This window comes from Dipodomys spectabilis, unplaced genomic scaffold (assembly GCF_019054845.1).
Source record: "Dipodomys spectabilis isolate Male_0828 unplaced genomic scaffold, ASM1905484v1 ptg000003l, whole genome shotgun sequence".
Taxonomy (NCBI): domain Eukaryota; kingdom Metazoa; phylum Chordata; class Mammalia; order Rodentia; family Heteromyidae; genus Dipodomys; species Dipodomys spectabilis.
Genome location: NW_024870680.1, coordinates 32,808 through 40,011, shown reverse-complemented (window position 1 = coordinate 40,011; position 7,204 = coordinate 32,808).

The following is a 7,204-nucleotide window of genomic DNA, read 5'->3' as shown; positions in this document are numbered from 1 at the left end:
GCATGCTAGATATGCATGCTATTTTTCTGTATGTGTCTTCGAAACAAATGAAAGCTGAGTTTGTTCCAAGTGGGAACTGTCTGCAGAAAGGTAAAATGATTCTCAGAAATACAGCTAGTCCTTCATACTCTGTTAGCACAGTATCCCAGAATTATCTTGAATAGTTTTTTAGGGGTCCAAATAGAATACAGAAATGACAAAGTATCTGTGAAAATATCATCTGGGAACATTAGATTTTCTACTTCTTCTTTCATTGAAACAATGTGATTTAAACTATACATGACCTTTTGCTCCCTCTTGTCTGTGGTGTAAAATAAGATTTTTTTTTAAATTTTAATTTTTTAATTTTAATTTTTACTTTTTTATTGTGAAAATACTGTACAGAGGTTTTTTATATAATCACTTCTTCAAGACTTGTCCTAAGTATACCAAGGAGAGATTCAATCATTAAAACATCTCTTCCTTACCTTTTCTAACGCAATAGGATTTCCAAAAAGCTGGTCTCATTATGAAATTTGCGGGGTCTTGTTCTATTGATATTCTGTTCTTTCTCTTGTAATAAATTTTATTGAGTAATTCCAGAAAATCAAAAGGGAATCTGATTTTGAGGAAAGAAAACAACAACAACAACAAAAAGAGATTATGTATATGTCTATGTCACAGCACATGAGATCACTGCAAAAGTAAAACCGAGACTAAGATTTAAGAGGAGTGATTACATATTCAGAACTTTGATTTTCAGTTGCTTAGTTTGTAATAAAAGTTGAATTTTTGGAATCAAAGCAGATGGAAGTCTGTTTGATAGGCTCTTCTTATTCCTCCATTCCACAGTCATTTGTGCAGATTCTGATGGGTTTGCAGAGCTGCAAGAAGCAACATATATTATGATGTAAATGCCATCATTATGACATATGCTTAAACTTCTGCTGCGAAATAAATAAAATATCTTGAAATGCCTGCTGTTTATCCCAGCTGTTTATTTCTCACAGCCCATAAATGGAAAAAGTCACACCATTTAGCATTTATATGTTACAGAGGCATTTGGAAATAATGAAAATTCTTACAGAGACTAGTTTTGCCTTGTTCAGAATTAGAACAACTTAAAAATTTCAGAACAAAGGGCAAGAGGATGCACTAACCAAGAGCGAATAGAACACTTTTCCTTGATAAAGGAAGACACTATTTTTAAGAACTTCTATTTTTTGTCAAATTTCTAACAATAGAAGTAAAATGTAGAATATGTAAGAGAAGCAAGCACAGGTCACCTAAACAATATTGCTGGAGTAATTGATAGTGGAAATACGACACTGGGAAACTTGTTCTTGTGTGTAATTTGTGTTGATTATAATCTTTCTAGATAATATTGACACTAATTCTCACATGTAGAGAGGAAACAATGCAATCTACTTAACTCATGAAAGGCTAGTCCAGTGTAAACCAAGTGAATTAAAATGTTATAATTAACGAATGAACATATTTATGTGTAAATAATTTTTGTTTATTTTTTGTAAATTCAATGCAACTAAAATGTCAGCATATAAATTTTCTATTTTATTTAAATTTAAATTTACCTTTTACCTTCATCTTAATTAAAATTTACTAGTAGGAAGGAAATAATTCTAACATAATGGAACAAGTCAACCTTATGTTAAAATGTGTATATAAAATTCTTTATTTCTTGTCTGATTTTAAAGTGATAAAAATAAAATAAAATTGAAAATGGTGAAAGTTTTGCCTACCTTGGATTAATATAGTTAAGTATTCAGAAGAGATCATGTTCTTATTTTACTAAACTTTATAGAGTAAGTACTAGTTAGACCATTTTTTTTGTTATCAAATTGAAGAAATTGCATTATGAAACCTTTAGTTGAAGCAATTTGGCTGAATGGATAGATATGGAGATAAATAGGTAGATAGGTAGAAAGAAAGAATAAAAGGCAAAGGTAAGAAAGAGGTAAATACAAATATAGATATACATACATAAGAAGATGCATATATGCATATGCATATATACATAAACATATAAATAGATACAGAAGATCCTTTAAGAAAAAGATGTAGGTAATATCTTCTGTGATTTAACTCATCTACCTGTTTTCTCATTAGTAAACAAGTTAAGTTTTATATTTAATACAAATAAATAATTTTCTTCTGTAAGAACAGGCTTGATTTACTTGTATATATATATTTTTACTTACAGAGTCTATATCAAAAAGGAGATAAGTTCAGTATGTTTTGCTGCAATTTAAACTCCATTAATTGTTTGTTATGTATTATATGCCTATTTGGTTATCTAAAAAGTAGACTGAGGTGAAAAATTTATTTAAAGTTCAATAACTATGTGGACATAGAGACTAACATTTGCCTGTAATACAATGAGTTTTATAACTTCTCAGCTTTCAATTAAAAAAATCCCTTACACCTATTTTATTTAATAACTTACTATGATTTTTTTCTCCATAAGAATGATCGAAAACAACATAGTATTTGACCTGAACCTAGAAGGATGTGTATTTTACAAAAAATTCTATGTAGTGTATTATTCAATCCTGTCATTTGTTTAGATTTATTTACTTTTTATTTGGCAGATTTCATTCTAAATGTCTCATTAGTGAAGAAAGTGTCACTTAATCACAAAATATACAAAGGTCACATTCTATAAACAACATTATAGAAAGTGACTCTTTAAAAAAATATCCTTAAGAGACTGAAAAACTAATTTATATCCTGTATATAGTCAGAGAAAATTGAGCTTAAATCACTTGTTACCATAAATATGTTTAAAATATCACAAGAATTCACAGTGGAGTCATGAATACATTCATTTTTTCCAACACGAATGTTAAAATAGGCAAAAGTTTTTCCAACATTTTTGTTATTCTATTTATAATTTATTCTGATTACTGGTGAAATAATATTATATTGAAGAATCTTCTCAATTTAACAAATTGCATTTTTCTATTTATGTCTGGAATGTTTAATTCAAAATTAAATTTCATGATTAGAGTATTTTCATTTGTATAATACTAAACATCAGTTTTATTTTTCCATATTTAAAAAAGATTTTCAGAAAGTAGGTTATATAAAAGAAGATTTCAAATGAAAGGTTTCAGGAGCACATTATTTTTGTTATTTCAGGTAAAGTTGATTAATGTTGTCAACATCATAACTAAACTATCTGTAGTAAGTATTCTTGGGATCCTAATCTTCCTGAAATTTCATTGAAAGTATTGAAAAGTACACTGTATGAAAACTTGAATATTTTCAGAATGTAGATTTCTATCTATAACATCTCATAATCTGTCAGCATCAACTTGGCTTTGATTACATTAAAAGAGCTTGATAAACTCAATTTTGTGGTCAGCTTGAGACATCATTATCACTTAACTCAAAACCATCATTTCACAAAACAAATGTCCTGTTTGTGCTTCAACTTAAATTTTAAATCCTTAGAGATTGTGCTGATTTGTAGAATTATAGAAAAATGTTTACTACATACTAGAAAAGCTTGTCATTATTGACTCTACATACTTCTACTTCATTCTATAAATTATTATTTGTTGCTTTTTCAGTGCTAACTTTCACAGTCCTCTTTCATGTTTGTGACTCTACTGGCCTGTCTACACATGATTCGTTAATCAGGAAGTAATTTTCTCTATCAAGATTTTGATCATTAATCATAAGAGTCACATTTTCTACCAAAATTTCCTGATTCCCATTTAGAGTGAAAATATCTTTATCCTTTTAGAGAGTAATGTTCCTCTTGAGCTGTAGCATATTTGTCATTTCACAGTGTGCATGAGTGCGATTTGCATCCAAAATCTCTATGATTCCAATAAAAAACTTATGTGGGAATCATACATTTTTTGTTGTGATTAACTTTGTATACTTATCATAGAATTTGAATAGGAAGAAAAAAATCAAAGGATATCATGAATTGTCTAGTAAGAAACAGAAAAAAAATATTAAAACCAGATGTTCTAATGTCAGTGCCATATTTTATATGAAAGAAAACAAGACTTCCTTTTATATAGCAATAGAAGGAAGAAAAAAAGAGAGAAGAAAGAAAGAAAGAAAGGAAGAAAGAAAGAAAGGAAGAAGGAAGAGAAGAAAGAAAAAGAAGAAAGAAAGAAAGAAAGAAAAAAGGAAGGAAGGGAGGGAGGGAGAGAGAGAAAGAAAAAGAAAGAAAGAAAAAAGAAAGAAAGAAAGAAAAAAGAACATCTTTAAATAAGAAAAGAATATCTTCTGGATACATATTATTTACACACTTTCCAAAGGGGGGAGAACAAACAACAACAACAGAAACAAAACAAACAAACATCAACGAGGAGGCAACAATGCTTGATAAGAAATGTACTCGTTATCTTGCCCATGTAATTGTAACTACTCTGTACAGTATTCTCACAATAAAACAATAAAAAAAATCCAAAAAGACAAAAGACAAACAAAAAACTTTAGAACTTAAAAACTTTCATCTAAGCATGGGTTCTGAGTGCAAGATCTTAATCATTTAAATCCCCTTTCTGCACGGACCTTTGGTTATACAACTTCAAAGACAGAGATCTACGATTGCCACAGACAAATGAGAAATAACCATACCCAGCACACAATGTGACACAGCCTATTAATTTCCTACAGTCACTATAAAAAATTCCACAAATGTGGTGTCCTGAAACAAAAAAAATTGCATTCTCCACGTACAGTTTGAGCACTATGAATGAATTGTGTAGTCACACTTGTTACGTGTTTCTTTCAGTGATTTTCAATATCCTTAGCCTTGGCTTGCATCATCTGATGCCTGATTGTGCATCCATTTTCCTTCCATGTGTAATTTTCTGATCTTCCACCATCGTTTACAGGAATATATTTGATGGCTCTTACAGAAGATCCTGTTAATCATAGTAAACTCTTCTGAAGATCCTAATCAGTTTGGCATAACAAGACAAATATTAACTTAAACAACACAAGAAGATATTGAGGTAGAGCACTTGTCATTCAAGCATGATATCCAGTGCTAAATTGACAGTTACACAAAATTAAGATAATACATACATAAATACATAAATATATAAATATGCAAATAAGTCAAAAAGTTTGTGAATGATAATATGTGTATATGTTTTTTGAAGATACCAGATAGACTAGTAGAACAATAGGAACATTATTTGTAATGTTCATTTTTTTTAAGTATGCATGTTCCAAGCATTGTTTTATAGTACTGGTGAAATTAAGCCATGTTTATTTGATCATTCTCCTTATACTGAAAAGTGGGATTGAACATTGATTAAAGACAACTTCTTATTTCCAGGGATAGTTCTTTCAGATGTTTTTTCTACAGGAATGAAATTGTTTAGTTTGCTCCTTATGTTTATATAAATTCCCTGAAAACTGTGTATTTCTGATATTTCAGTCTTGTGGGCATTGACTTTTATAGACAAGAGTCATACAAGCAAATGTTTCTGGACAGAATGTTTATTTAAGTCCACTCATAATGGTAGAGATAATATGATTATCATGGAATCAAGAATTTATAGAAAAAATCCTTGCAAAAACTGTATCAAGAACTTTCCTAAAATGCTGGCCTAGATAGATAAATCAGAAACTGAAGGGGAAATTAGACATGGTAACAGGTGCCTGTGATCTGAATTATTTAATTAAAAATACAAAAGGAGAATTTGGGTACCATTAATATTGCTTCTGCAGCAGCTCATGAAGTGGAAGTTGTAGAGGAACCTATAGAAAGGTGATCTTTGTACATTTCTAAACCCAGGGGCAAGTTCCCAGTGAGAGCAGGGTGTGCTAGAGTCACAAGGCTAGCAATTAGGAAAAGACCTGGCTATTGAGAAGGCAATACCAATGAGGACCTGAAACTTTCCTCTGTGTGGCTATATAAAATGATAATGACCTCAGGGAGGAATGGCTGCTTTAATCCCCCTTCACAGATCACAAACTAATTCAGCCAATTTTATTCCAAAGCCAGAGGATTCAGATAAAGTGTCAGTCTGGAATGTCAAAATGAACACAGCTGGATATCTAGTTAAAGTGGTGAGAGCAGAGTTTATTTAAGAATTTCTGACAGTCGCAAAAGAACTGAGATGCATTTTTGCAGGTGATTGGGTATTTTAAAGGCAGAGCGAGAAGAGGGAAGAACAGCAGCTCATTAGTCAGAAAGTGAAATATTACAAAGGGTTGGTCAGTGGAAATGTGTTACCTAATACCTTCCCATAGAGACAGGGAGACAGAAAATGTAGCCTTCTTGTTGATTATATTTTTAAAATAATGGCCTAAGGTGTTTGAGAAGGATATTTCTGATTTGTAAGAGACATATATTCATGTAATTTTTAAAGTAAATGCTCCAAGAAATATAGGTGAGAGGTCTACAACAAATAACGATTTCCCCCTAACAACACTGAGCTTCCTCAGGCATATATTTTAATGAGGACGGAGGTCATCCTGGAAACCAGACTGCATGCTGCCAGAAGACTGGCTAGTGTTGGATCTGGTCTCTTGGTTTAGATGAAGTCAATATATATAGAGGTCTGTACTTTAAAAAAAAGTGAATACACAGTTCTAGAACATTTAGCGAGATCATTGATCATAAGATATAAAAAATAAGTTATATGTTTATAACTTAAGCACATTAAATTAGCTTTAAAATTATATGATTTAAAATAACATAATGCATTAGAGTTCTTATGGGACATATAAAATAATAGATTTAAATCATGAAAACATATTACAAGAGAAATTTAAGAAAAAAAACTAAGTCAATATTGGAACACTCTATGAAATTTGAAGACTATTCTAAAAGATACCAATAGTCCACAAGTTGATTTAGAGAATATCTAATCCTAGTTAAAAAAAAAACCTAGCATTGTTTTTATCCTAGCATTTTTAAATTGTGTGTGTGTATGTGTGTGTGCTTGTCCTGAGACTTGAACTCAGGTCCTGGGCACTGCCATTTAGCTTTTTTGCTAAAGGCTAGTGCTGTACCCCTTGAGTTACATCTCCTTTCAGCTTCAGTGGTAGTTAATTGGTGATTAGAGATTCACAAACTTTCCTGACTAGGCTGGCTTTGAACTGTGATCCTCATTTCTCAGCTTGGATTATAGATGAGAGCCACTGGAGATTTTCAATTAGATTTGAACTATAAATGGCTATAACCTAAGTACAACATTAAATTGGAAGTGAAGGAATCGTACAA